The sequence below is a fragment of the Tenrec ecaudatus genome, chromosome 3, assembly GCF_050624435.1.
Source record: "Tenrec ecaudatus isolate mTenEca1 chromosome 3, mTenEca1.hap1, whole genome shotgun sequence".
Taxonomy (NCBI): Eukaryota; Metazoa; Chordata; class Mammalia; order Afrosoricida; family Tenrecidae; genus Tenrec; species Tenrec ecaudatus.
In genome coordinates, this window is record NC_134532.1 from 22,371,868 (window position 1) to 22,386,745 (window position 14,878).

The 14,878-nt window shown below is 38.1% G+C and overlaps 1 pseudogene; it reads right to left on the reverse strand.

Annotated features, from left to right (window-relative positions):
- Nucleotides 1-4,254: 4,254 nt before the first annotated feature.
- Nucleotides 4,255-4,866, reverse strand: LOC142443303 (translation machinery-associated protein 16 pseudogene; annotated as a pseudogene).
- Between the last annotated feature and the right edge of the window lie 10,012 nt (nucleotides 4,867-14,878).

Genomic DNA, 14,878 nt, shown 5'->3' on the forward strand with positions numbered 1-14,878 from the left:
GGCCCCAGCACCCTTAGTCACTAAATGTTATTGAATCAATGCTTCCCCATGAGTTTCAGAGACTGTGCCCTTTAAAAAAGAAGAAAGCCTCACTTTTAGTCCCATCTCGCCACCCTTACACCGTGTCAGAAATGTTTAGGTAAAATTTTAGTCACACTTCTCACCTTTTCAATTCACAGTTGTAGGGGCTATCAAGGCTCAGATTTCAGTCTGGACCACTCTCTTGACTCAAGTAGGGGAGTGCCAGAGGAATCCAAGATGGGAACGTGGGATGGTAGGCTTCTTCATCCCAGGCTATGCAGAAGGATGAATCCAAGTTATGTAGGAAATATGGCAAGATGCTGTCTCAAGGCTAGAGATCCACAAGTGTGGTGAGGTCCTGGACCTGGCCAAAAGCTGCAGAGTTCACAGAGAGAATCCACTTACATTTATACTGGGGGAAACCACACCCACCAGGATAGCACCTCCCACTCCTCGCTGCTGACAGAAAATCTCTTCATAGATGTGATGACATTACTTGTCACCTAGGCTGACATTATCATAATCGCTAACCTTCTGAGAATCCTGGCCAAGCCAAGTTGATAAAGAACCTAACCCATTACAAAAAACCCACTGTTCCATAAACCCAAGTGATTTCAATAACATTGAATAATGTGAAAGGGAAGGAGGGATGGGCAATACCCTTCCAGAAATAGCATCCAACCAGATGTGTTAAGAGTATTGATCTCTGAAGAAGAGTCCAGCACATTTTCTTAGTTTTTAAGTGTGTTTTGAAGGAACCATCAGTAATTGAGGGTGGGGGGGATTCCGTTTAAAGTGTATTTTCTTATAAATTAGGTGGGTATAATTGTGTGGCTTATGTTACATATCCTATCAGCCATAGGTTAAGCCTCTCTTATTCTGTTGCTTCTGGGGCAAGGTCCTTGTCTGCTTGGAATATCTGTGGGATTAACTTGCTTTAGACAGCACTGAGTATGTGTATGTGTGCTTCAACATTACCTTGGATCTAGGAGGTTCATTGTCTAGGGACTGCTGGTCCACAGAAGAACTCTGATCCAGGTCTCCTTTCTTGCTGTAGTCAGATCCTACATCTCTTTTCAATTCTCTATAATGCTTTCAGAGATGAAAGGTTGTGCAGCTATTCCTCAGGAAAACCCCTTTACCTTTATCTCAGAAAGCTTATGGAGTAAAGGGTTTACCAAACAGCCTGAATCCCTTTACCATGGAATGTCTTCACACATGATACCATCACAACTGATCCTTCAGAGTGCCATTTTATATCATAAACAGAAAATAAACCAAACCCAGTAACACTGTGTACTGTCTCCCTCATAGCCAATTATTGGACAGACTAGAATTGCTCCCTAGTTCCCTCAATGCTGTCCATAATAGGATCCCCAAACTACTGGCCCTATTGCATACCCTATTATCAGGAAAACAGAAAAATCACCCACATCCCTGCAGGCAACTGAAAACGTTTGTGTTATATACCATAATCCAGAATAACAGTAAAAATACTCTCACTGCTATTGCATCAGAGCAGACTAATAACTATTTAGGACAAGGTAGGACTGCCCCTGTGAGTTTCTATGGCTGTCATTCTTTCTGGGATTAGAAAACCACACCTTTCTCCTATAAAGTACATGTGGACCATTCCATTTCCACTCAAAAGGAAGTATCAGGTACTTTGGTAAAAATTAAAATATGTCTTTATGGGAGCAAACTTCTCATCTTTCTCAATTGGAAACCTGGTGAGTTCGAAGCCACCATCTCTTGATTAATAGACCCATTGAGCACACTACTCGACAAGACTCTAAAACTGACATTATTACATAATTGCTACACTACAGAGAATTATGACCCCAGCAATTGATACAGATAATGAACCTCTGCATATAGGTAAGATATTTAAACACAATGAGGGCCCTGAATAGATACTGGGCTGTAAAAGAGATAGAGAGTGAACAGTTCATCCAAATCTGTTTGCCCTGTTTATATTGAATAGAGCAATTAAATCCATATCTTCAATATTCAATATAGATTACACCCAATTCACCCCAAAAGTAGACTCGTATGCCTTCTGTTACACATGCTCATTATGAAAGAAATAAATACAACACATGTAAGGCTTTCAAAAACAGAAAGTCATTCTCTTCCCATTTGGGTCGGTAGAAAGAAATTTTTAGGTGACTGGACTAATACATAACATAATGAGAATTTTAGAACATATTGGGATTGTCAATAATTTCATCTTGCTTGCATGCACAATAAGTGCCCATGGAGGCAGAAGTCAAGAGATCAAGTGAACAATGACATTGGATAAATCTGTTTCAAAGACCGCTTGAAAGTGTTGAAAAGCAAAGATGTTACCTTGAGGATTTTAAAATATGCCTGCAGGAGTCTTGGAACGTTCTGATTCTTTCTTTTTCCTCAAACCATTTTGAGAAATAATCCAGACATCACATCACTCAATAGTTGTATCGTGTCATGTAAATGACTATCAGTTTCAAACATTTTCCTTTTGTTTATATTTCTTTTTTGGGTTTTATTTTTTGTTTTTGCTTGTATTTCTTGATAGCAACTCCATATTATCTCCCAACAGGAACCCATAATGTAGTTATAGTTTCTACAGAGTCACCCACACTGGGTTCTATATACCAAATATATATAGAAAGATCCAGAACAGAGTCAAGAAGGCTACCAACAATACCAACAACAAAGTAAGAAACTCAGTTTGAAAACCAAAACCAGAAAGTATTAAAAAACAAGATTAAGGTCAAAATATCAAAAGGTCGATCAAATATCAAGTTTTTAACTTTCAAGTCAGATTTTTTATTTCAATCTGCTATAATCATCTCTCTATACTCTGATAATCAGGTTATTCCCATCCCTTAACTATGGTCAGAGAGAAATCACCAGAAGCTTATTCCTTGTGTAGAACCCGCAAATGTATGTGGCCTTCAACTGTCATCCATAGCCTTCTGCAAATCAGAGTTAAAAAAATTAAACTCTGATACAATTCTCTCCTACAGATTTGAATGTTACTATTGACAATCCTTGGACCAGCATGTTGGTGTTCTTCTTCCATGTGGGCTTAGTTGACGTTACACTTAGATGACTGCTTGTTTAAAAACAAAGCTTAAGACCCCAGACATCATTCTTTTTTTTAATAGAAATATACTTTTTAATTTTCATAAGAAAATGTTTTAACATTTTAAATAGCCTGTTAAGACTTGGTTGACATCTAGTTAACATGTAACACAAGTATTATTTTTTCTTGAAAATATTCAAATGTACTTCCATAGTTTTTTTTTACAAAATAGACTAAATTATATGCTATGTGTAACAAGGTTTGTGAATAATAACAATTTAACACACTGTTTTTCAATGCTTGAAATATTAAGTCAATTACCTTATATACTCGAGTATAAGCCGACCCAAGTATCAACCAAGGCACCTAATTTTACCACAAAAACTGCATTTAAAATGTGTTGAAAAACTCGGCTTATACACATATGTTAATTTAACATGTTTCTTGAAGAGGGAAAAAGGGATCACATCAGTAAAACAATTGGTACTATAATCTTAGTTATGGTTCCACACAAAACAGACATCATTTTTCATGAGAAAGCAGGAGCTATATAACATAAAAGGTGCTAACATGAAGTCATTTTTCAAATAAAAATCAGATTAACTATGAGACTGTTCCATTGCTACCAGTTATCTCTGCCTCAGATGATAAATTAAATAAGAATAGTATACAGTCCATGAGTCTACTATGAATTCCATGACACATATTATCTTATGTTAAAAAATTAAGGTTAATTTTTAAGAGGGGAGTAGGTGAAGAGTATTGCTAGAAGACAAAATCGTGAAAGGCATCAGTGAGGACCTGATCATGAAACAAGATGCTTTAGATTGCTCACTGTGTGACGTTAAAACCCACTGTTAACCAGTTAGGCAGTCCTACATAAACATGAGGGGAAAAGAAACTGTTTTCTGTCTTCATTCAAATTAACTCCTGCCCCTCCAAATTCAGGTTAAAAGGATTTTTTGGTCACTACATTTTAACAAATTAATACAAACTATAAAGCAGTCTTCCTTTTTCCTTATAATGTTAAATAAAAATTCTACCTGTTTTAAAACTGCACATAGAACACTGGTCACATAAGAGAATGACCACTTGTTGATTTACCACAATGAACAAGTGTAGCTTGATGCTCTCAAATGTGTTCACAGCTCAAGTACCGTCCATTAGGTCACTGGAGTAATTTCCTCGTCAGAGCTGCTGGATTCATCTTTTAGTTCCAATTCCTCTAAGACTTTGTCTACAGTTGTAAAGTTTTTCTTCTTGCATTTCTTGGGAATTGCATCATTTTTACAGATTTCCTCATCTTAATGTTTGGCAATTTCTTCAGATCAAAATCCCATTCCCTAAGTGTTTTCAGATTAGCTGCATCTACAATGTCCGGAACCTCAAGGCCATAGTCCTCATATTGCTGTCGCTCCCGCTCCATCGTCTGCTTGATAACCATCTCCCGGGAAACGTGTCACCGGCCTTGCCTGTCTTTGATGCTGTTATGTAACTCAATCTGCTCCAACTCACTGCTGAATCGATTTAAATAGCTTTTAATCCATGCACAAGCGTCTTTCTTTGAATATTCTACTTTTTTGACATCAAGATGATTTTGAAACCACTGTAGTTTTTCACCAATAATGTTGAGATGCAAGGCCTTCTCATTCTTCATTTTTTTGCTTTTTCTCTTGTTTGTGGGACTGGCTGGTGATCTGAGCGGCTTTTCTACTATACGGATGGGTGACTTTTTTCTCCTGACCGCCACTCTTTCCCTTGGGTGCTTTAGGCATGCTGCCTGCCCTGCTTGCCCGTCCAGTTCCAACGGGGAAAGATGACATGGAAGGCCTGGTGCGCGGCGAGCACACGCCTGCAGGCCCTCGGAAGCCGCGCAGTCTCCGACACCATTCTTTCCGAGAGTCAGATACCATCTCATGTCTTCACCACACTTTGCTGTAGCACCCATACCTTCTGTGGTTCCTTCAAAAGGGCACATACTGATCAGGGCCACGTCATAAGAACTAATTGTTCTTAGATTGAGCTAGGGTTAAGTGTGAACCCCACATCCACCCCTGACTCTGTGTTTTCTATTCACCTCTGGTTCACCTTCCACATATTTTTGTTATATTAATGCAGGGAACTTTATCAATCATCCCCTCGGAGCATATGATTCTTCTGTTTATAGTGTCATTGATTTAGCGCATGGTAATATATTTAAAACACAATTGAGAAAAGGAAATTAAACAAGTGTGCAGACAGTATTTTGAATTGCCTATGAAAAATGAATGTGAAAGTTGTACATTCTTCAGTGCATAGAAAGGAAGACTGAAGAAGAATCAGAGTGTTAGAATGTAGTAATGGCAGAAAACATTGACAGCACCCTGGACTGCTGAAAGTGAAAACAAATCCTTCTCAAGGACTAACACCGTGAGTTTCCTGGCAAGGCCATTTGTTACGAGAACTTAGTGCTTATTCTGCTGCCTCATTCCTTGTGTACTTTGAGAAATTGCACATGCTTACTAACACATGTCCTAGCTAACAGAGAAAATAAAAGACTGTGCAGGGCGTCCACCAGCGTGACATCTAACCAGAGGTGTTAGTCCTTCACTGGATAAAGGGTTGGTATTCCAACCTACATTTGTGACATGGTTTATCACATAAGCTCACCCTGGTGGACTCATACAAATGGGAAGACAATATTCATAATATATAAGAAACTAAACACCCTTCTATTGCCTCTATATTCACTCACATCTCCCATGTACGACTAAAAGGATCTCTTCTCTAGGACTTCCAATGCGCTACATCTCAATGGTAGCAGTCTCATCTTCTTTGCTACAGTAATCTGGGGTCACAGACCAACAAATAAGCCTTCACACAAAAAGGGCTTCAAATTTACAAGGTGGCATGATTGCCAATCTACTGAGTATCACGGCCTGACAAAGCTGACACAGAAAAGACCCACCTCAGGGAAATGAGATCTGCATAAGGGAAAGCATGCCAGAGACCAACTGCAAAGGCAGTGAAGGCAAAAAGATAGAGGGCGAACAAGACCTCAGAATTATGACACCCTGATTATGGTGAGTAAGGCATGGTGAATGTGCTCTGGAATGTCATTCAAACAATGCAAAGCAGACCTGTGTTCAAGCGCTGTCTTTTTGTATGGAGCCCAGGATATAACTGTTGACACGACCCCACACAGACCCTTGTCATGGAGTTCATTCAGCACCCTAGGTAGCTGCCCCTTTCATGGTTTCTCAGGCTGTAACGTATCATTGTCCTTCCCAGTGAAGTAACTGGTAGGAGTAGCACACAGACCATGTCCTTAGCTGTCAAACGTTTCTGTCACAGCACCACTAGGACTAAATTCCCTACTCCACTGGAGTTACCAAAGTAGCATCATGATATAGCTGCCCAAGCACTGAGATGCACTACCCAACCAACGTGACACAACAATAAGGCATCACTGGTGGGAAATATATGCAAAGCTAAGCTTCAAACATGGTGATATGGGAAATATAAAGAGGGTAACTAGTACATCCTCTCCGGATACCCATTTCTACTGAGTAGAGCAAATCTTCACAGAGTCTGAATAGACATAGGAATACACTCATGCCAAATGTAGGACAACAACCAGAGAGATAAATACCAGATGTGGTGCATAAATATATATATATTATTTTTTATAAAGCTACTTAAGTATGGAAGTTTATGATTGTGGCATATTACTTCAAATATCGGTAGTGTGCAGGGTTGAGGGCTTCCCACAGTGCTTACATTCATGAGAGTGAGCTCCATTGGAAATTCCAGTATCATCCATGAGTATTGATGGATCTCCATGGATTTTTCCCGATTCTTTATTGTCACCTTTGCTTTCTTTTAGAAATTCTATTGTAGTGTACATATTGTTTTTTTCCATATTTGTTAAACTTGTCAGCATTGAACTGAGTGTGAAATTGCTTGTTATGCTGTAGTGAAGGTAAATGCTTGAATGATTTTCCATCCCAAAGACGTTCCATGGCATATAAGTGTCCTGGTCTTTTTAATGCAGGAAGAATTGCCATTTGACTGGAGAGCTCATGAATAGTATTTACTTCATATATTCCGGAGGATATCAAGGGAAAATACTTTCTACTAAAACAAACAGGTAAAAAGAAGGTTTTTACCATTTTATTATGCCCATAGATAGTAAACATACACAGTTTACCTCAATTATCTAACAAATCATAAATTTAAATATCAGATACAATCATAATGGTTGGTGAGTTAATAACATATGGAGGAATTATATAAGTGGGTATATGAGAAATATATTTTAATATTTAAAAGTAATTCACAGGGATTAAAACTATATATGTGCAACAAAATATTTTAAGTGTAATATTAAAATAAATGTTGACACTTTATATTGAGTGCCATTTCTTTAGTCATAATTGTGGTAATTGAATTAATATATGTATAGGTTATACATATGTATATGTAACAATATTTGTAATTTATATGTTTATATTGTATATTCTAATAGATATATGGATAGAGATATAAGCTGTAATTTAGTGATTCTACTCATTGTGACTCTATAAGGTAGAATAGAAATATTAATTTTTATCAGAAAAATAATATCATATTTCTCATAATGTGTGGCCAATGTGTTAGAACCACTCTCCTTTCAGTTAGCGATCAAATGCTTAATATAATACACCGCTAGCCTTATGTTTCTGTGACTACATATACATATGTACAAACATACATTTATATTCATCTACAATAACATGAGATGGCATTAAATGTTTTCTGGAATAATTACAATTTTTTCATGGATTTTGTTTTGTTGATGTACCAACTATGTCTCAAAATTCACTTTGAGTGGATTATGACTCAGTTCAACATTTTAGGTCCATGTAAAAATGTACCCGTAGTTTTCTGAGATGATAGCTTTTCAATGGAGTACAAGGCCTTAGATTTCTCTCTTGGAACAGGTGGTGGTTTAGAACTGCCGAACTTGTGGTTAGCAGGCAATATTCAAAGAACAATTGGCAATTAAACACATTTTATCACTAACAAAAACGTGTACAGTTTATAATTAGAAGATCAAATTAAAAACTAGGGGACACAATGCAGATGTAACACTAAAGATGAAAAGCGGACTTTTTACTTTCCTTCACCACTACACCAGGTGAATTAGGTGTTGGCTACTAAGTCATAGTGCTGCTGAAATGAACAAAGTTGATCACCAACTTAATATGAGGTGATCTATGCTCAAAAAGATTATTTAGCATCCTCAAAAAAAATTTATGTAGCACTCCACTCTAATTCTTTGTCACTATAATTTCAAATGGACAAAAGTACAGTGGTTGAACATGTGTAGACAGTGTGATAATTATGCACAGATATTTATTTGATATCATATATAACTTATCTTTACATATTTATAATATATATAACAACATATTCCAACATGTACATGTAAAGACAGGGTATTATAAGATGATAAGACAATTTAGCCTCAGAGTGGCTTATCTGTAACTATTAAAGAAGGAGATTCACAGTGGGGAGAGGCCTTTAGAGTCACTGGCAGGTTCAGGATTGCCACATTTTGTTATTAGATGAGTGCTTAGTCATCTACACTACATATACTTAAAATGTCAAAACACTAGCTTCTGTCTCTTTCCTCATACATGTACTTAAATAACATAATTTATCCTTCCAACTCAAATATGGAGCATTGCTCTCTCTCAAATAAATTACACTCACCTCAAAAGTGGGTTCTTGTTATCTTGCTTTACACTCCAATGAAACTTACAGATTTTTTGTAATATGGAGGTACTTGTATCATTTTTCAAGAATCTTACCATTACATCTTCAGTGGTTCGTTTTTTCTTAATCATTAACATATGAGAAGCAGAACCAATTATGCATATTGAAGTTCACAATATGAAACAAAAAGAATAGCATTATACACTGAAGAGAAGTAGCTATGAGACAAGAAATACTTTGTCATGTAAATATTTTTTGATGTTTTAACCATGTTCAAAGAGAAATTGGCAATGAAGCATCCTTGAAGATTAACAACAACAGTAACATATGTAGTTTATAATTAGAAGTGCAAATTAAAAAGCTATGATGCACAGGGCAGATGTAACACTAAAGATGAATGTGGTTTCCTTTTCCTTCATGAACACAGGTGCTGTAGTAATGTCTAAAATTAATGAAAACGCAAGGGCAGGCATTTGTGCAGAATGTTCTTGGGCAATTGAGACTTTTTCTTACAAATTTATCAAGTAAAATTTCTTCCATAAAGAGTTGGTCAATGCTTTCATGACACAATGATCCTGAATGAATTTTCTGCCCTCTCCCCTGGCATTTCTCTTACTACTCTGAGAGAACAAAATAGATTTTACCAGCATACTGTTCCTGACAGAAAAAAGAAGTCCTATTAACATTCCCCTGAAGTTGTTTCAATACTTTTTTTTTCAAGATTTCAAAAAATATGCAGGTGTGAATAATTTGTGAAATAAATTACTTTTTTCCCGTTCAAACATTTAATAAATGCACTAATACTGTGGTTACATAGGTGGTACACATTGTGCTGGTAACTGGAACATCAGGAGTTTGATATTGACATCCTGGTCTATGGGTGAAAAATGAGACTTTGGATATTTTTAACTGCATAGGGCTCTTCTTCTGTCACTGTATCAGAGAATGTTCCATTATGATTCATGTGTTTATCAGTGGCTAATATTCCAGAAGTGGAACACTTCTTCCTTACTACTAGTCTGCTCAGTTGGGAAGTTCCACATATTTGTTCAGCATGGGTAATACTGCTAGTAATAGAAATACTTGCGTAGCTTCCATAATAAAATCATGGAAGTTTAATATTGTGCAAAACAGAGTAGTGGCAGACTGTAATTTGTAGAGATTTGTTATCATGGGAAACTTTTGATATAATTGGAACTGAGATAAAATTAACTTTATTGTCATATTTAACTAGGTATCCCTATCCCTTATCACAATGACTGAGGCAACAATCACCTGTATTTGGTATATAATGCATTAATTTGAAATAAGCTATTCATACCTACTATCATTAAGTTCTTGAAGGTCTCCACCATCACATCTCTGTTGATTTGCTTCTGAGAAACACCCAGCAATTCCCATCCTTCTACAGTAAAATCCACGGCCTCACCCTCACCAGTCACTGAGTCCAAAAATAGACCACATATTCAGTTTCATCTGAGGATTAAGCATTCAGATATGTGTGAAAAGAAAGATGCGGCTTCAAGTTCTGATCAACTTTCATTTGATAAGGATTTGACAAATGGATGTGTGTTCCATAAAGTCTACCTTTGGGTTTAGTCATTATTGTCATTCTCGAACCGTCTACATTCACTTCTCCAAAGATTTCAACTCATCTCATAGACTTACCAATATGAACACCATTCAGAATTTGTGCGCAAAACTTCCATTACCTTTAATCCTCTTTGCTACTAACTTTGTGACACTTCCACTAGTTGATTACATAGCAAACTTCACTGCCCATTTGGACTGTCCAATGCCAGTCTGTGTCCTATTGTAATAGTTTATGATAGAAACTCTCTACTATAAACACCATCATCTGCATTATATTTTTCTGTGTGTGGGTGTGGAGCAACACCTTCCATAGCAAACAATTGAATATATATTTTAAAAACAAGTTAATTTGGAAATATTAACAAGAGATACTGAAGACTGGAAACTTGTTTGTTTCTTTTAGGCCTCTTATCAACCATTTGAGGAGCTATCATGACATCAAGAAATGAAGGAGCTGGCACTGCCCTTTCTCTCACATCCTCTCTTCAGAGATACAAAAGGAAAGACATAACAATGGTCATGCCAAGAAAGCCACTGGCTGCAGGTACACTATTCTCTGCATGAACTGTGCCTGCTGTGAGCCCAGAGACAAGGCCATGAAGAACTTTGTAATAGAGAACAATGTAGACCACAGCCTTCAGAGACATTTCCATAGCAAATGCCTTAGTGCATGTGTGCTTCCCAAGCTGTATGGGAAGTCACGTTATTGTGTGAGTTGTGCTACTCACAGCAAGGTTATCAGGAACCAGTGACTTGAATCCCAGAACCTTCATAGGAAGTCTAAACCTTCCCACCCCATTTTATAGCTACAGGTACTGTCAGACGACCATCTCCAAAGCCTAAGCAAAGATTAGAAGCTGAAGGGAAACAAACCTGAAAAAAAAGGGAAACTGTTCTTTAAAAACAAAAGAAAGATAGAAAGAAAGAAACAAATTGCATAAAAATCAAATGTACTGTACAGTATTATGGATAAACAATGTTTCAATAAATTAATGAATATTAATTAATATGGTTAAACAAACACATTGGGAATTGTCTATGTTCCCAAATTTGGAAAACAAGTACTTGTCTGCAGACTGGTCGATGTGCATATTAATTTGAATTCTACAAAAGAGACATTTAAATTAACCCTCCAATTTTAAAACTATTATCATTATGACACAAACATAAAATGATTCTAAAGTAACTCAAGACACCTTTAATTCTAGATCAACGGAACTTCCAGGAACCCAAGATGGATGTAGAACTTCTGAAATTTGTGGTGATATCAGATGGTTGTTATATAAGATCTAGTAAGATAATACCATAAATATGCTGGTCTGTCTTTTGGCACTTATAAGCATCCTTAATGTGAAAAATAGTGCAAGCTATTCAAACAGAATAATAGGATGTTGTTGGGTAATTTAAAATCAGTAAAGATACTATTTTTTTTAAATCTGGAAAACTAGGCATAATAAAAAACATGGTATCAAGATGGAAGAAAATCAAATTAATAACATATGACAAAGAGATATTTCTTGATTAAAGTTAATAGAATGTAAAGAGATTACTAATGACGATCCCAGACTATAGCCTTGAGTATTGATTCAAAAACAGAACAAAGAAAATAAAATTCTTACATCTGAACCAATAAAGAGCATTCCTAATAGTTTGAGCATAATTTTAAATCAAGATTTTAATTTTATGCAAAAGGGGCAAAGGGGAAAAGCTACTGTATACAAACATTCCTGGGGAGAGGTCTAGGTGGTATGGCAGGGGCCAGACCAAATCTAGGGATACATATGGAAGCCAATTCAAAATGAGAGGGCAAAAGGAAAAAAAAAACAAAACGACATGGGTAGCAGGACAACAGGGTACTAACCCACCAAATGGGAGTGTATAGTTTATCTCCACAGGGAAAGAGGGGCCAGACTTCAGCCCGGTGCTCCATGACATGAATAAAACATACTAGCATGAAGAAGGGAACCAATAAAGAGGTTTGAGGGGCCGGCCACAATCCCAAGTCCGTGGACAGTCTCCCCTCCGCCCAGAAGAATGTACTTCAGAGGACCACACTGAAACTACAGCTCAGGGAAAGGGACATGTCTGATCAGAGCACACAGGTGCAAAGGAAGGAGGTGGAAGGGAGAGTGGGGCACATGCTGGGCCACCAAGCCCTGAGGACGATATTCCAGCTCAGAGCAGCCAATGCATAGAGAGGCCCATATGGCTGGCCCCACTATGCGGCACGCCATCCCTCACTGACCCATAGCATTACGGGGGACAACACTGGAGACACTGGGAATTGTGTCCAATCTGACCCCACCACACCGAGGCAAAACACTAAAGGTGTGTGACAGAACAAAAGGGGAGCAGAACATTGAGTCCCAAGGGAATATAAAAAATAAACTTTGGGGCCAGGAGTGGCACCTCATCACACTCCACCAGAAAACACTCCTAAAGGTCAACAAACAGACCTTGAACTATTTACACCAGTGGTTCTCAAACTTCCTAATGCCTTGACCCTCTAATACAGTTTTTCATGTTGTGGTGACCCCCCCCAAGCCATAGAATTATATTTGTTGTTACTTCAGAACTATAATTTTGCTAATGTTATGAATCAGGCGACTCCTGTGGCAGTGTCGGTCGATCCCCGCCCCCCCCCAAAGGGGTCACGACCCACAAGTTGAGAAATGCTGATTCACAGGCTTTTCTTTTTGTTGTTGTTTTGTTTCTTTTGTTGCTTTGCTTTGCTCTGTCTTATTTTTTGTGCATATTATTATCTCTGTAGGTCTATCTAGATAAGGTAGGCGGGACAAAGAATCTGGAAGAAAAAACAATGGAACCGGCAGTTCTGGGGGTATCTGGGAGAGGGGGAGTTGGGGGAAAGGAAATATGTGTTAACAAACGCAGGGGCAAAGGAACCAAAATCAATGGCAAGGAGGGAGTGGGAGACCAGGTAGGGCTTGACAAAGAGCAAAGTAACTAAGAGGAATTACTGAAACCCAAATGAAGGCTGAGAATGAGAGTGGAACATGAGGAAAAGAATAGGAAAGAGAGCAAAGAACTAGGAGGCAAAGGGCATTTAGAGACATCTAAATACAGACATGTATATATGTAAATAAGTTTATATATGATGATGTGCATATATTTATAGGTTTAGTATTAAGTTAGCAGATGGACATTGGGCCTCTACTCAAGTAGACCCTCAGTGTCAGAACATTTTTTTCTGTTAAACTGGCATTCCATGATGCTCACGTTCCTGACAGGATCACTGAAGACAAAGCGGTATATAAGCAAATGTGGTAAAGAAAGCTTAAGATGACCTGGTATCAGAAGACATAACATCTGGCGTCTCAAAGGCTTGAAGATAAACAATCTGCCATCTAGCTCAGAAGCAATAAAGCACACATGGAAGAAGCACACCAACCTGTGTGATCACAGTTGTCAATGGAATCAGGCATCAGAAATCAAAGGGGAAAAATCATATCATTGTGAATGAGGGGGAGTTCGGAGTGGACACCCAAGACCCATCTGTAGGCAACTGGACATCCCCTTACAGAGGGTTGTGGGGAGGAAAGCAGCCAGTCAGTATGCAGTATACCACTGAAGAAACATACAACTTTCATCTAGCTCTTTATTGTTCCTCCCCCCTACTACCATGATCCCAATTCTACCTTTGAAATCTGGCTAGACCAGAGGATGTACACTAGTACAGATAAGAACTGGAATCACAGGGAACCCAGGAGAGATAAACCCATCAGGACAAATAATGAGAGTAGCGATACCATGAGGATAAGGGGAAATTGGGATAGAAAGAGGGAACCAATCACAATCATATGGGTCTGGGTCTCCGCTCCGAACTCCCCCTCATTCACAATGATATGATTTTTTCCCTTGGCATCAGCTGTTCATTTTCCCCTCCTTCCCTGCTCCCCCCTACCTTATGCACCCTTGATAATTTATAAATTAATGTTATTTTGTTATATCTTACATTGTCCATCGTCTTCCTTCACCCACTTTTCTGTTGTCCATCCCCCAGGGAGGAGGTTATATGTAGATCCTTGTTATCGGCTCCCCCTTCCTACCCCTTCTTCCCTCCCGGTATCACCACTCTCACCACTGGTCCTGAGGGGTTCATCGGTCCTGGATTCTCTGTGTTTCCAGTTCCCATCTGCACCACTGTGCATCCTGTGGTCTAACCAGGTTTTCAAGGTAGAATTGGGATCATGATAATGGGGTGGGGGGCGGGGAGGAGGAAGTGTTTAAGAACTAGAAGAAAGTTGTGAGTTTCATTATTGCTACACTGAATAAAAAAGGTTTTATTTTATTTGGATCCATAATCCGTGGCAAAAACTGTCAATAAATCCCAAAACATATTTTATTGGAGAAAATCTTCTGCAAAGGATCCACTTAAAGTGTTGAAATCAACACGGGGAGCTTGGCTCAAGCCAGACCATGGTATATTCATTACAA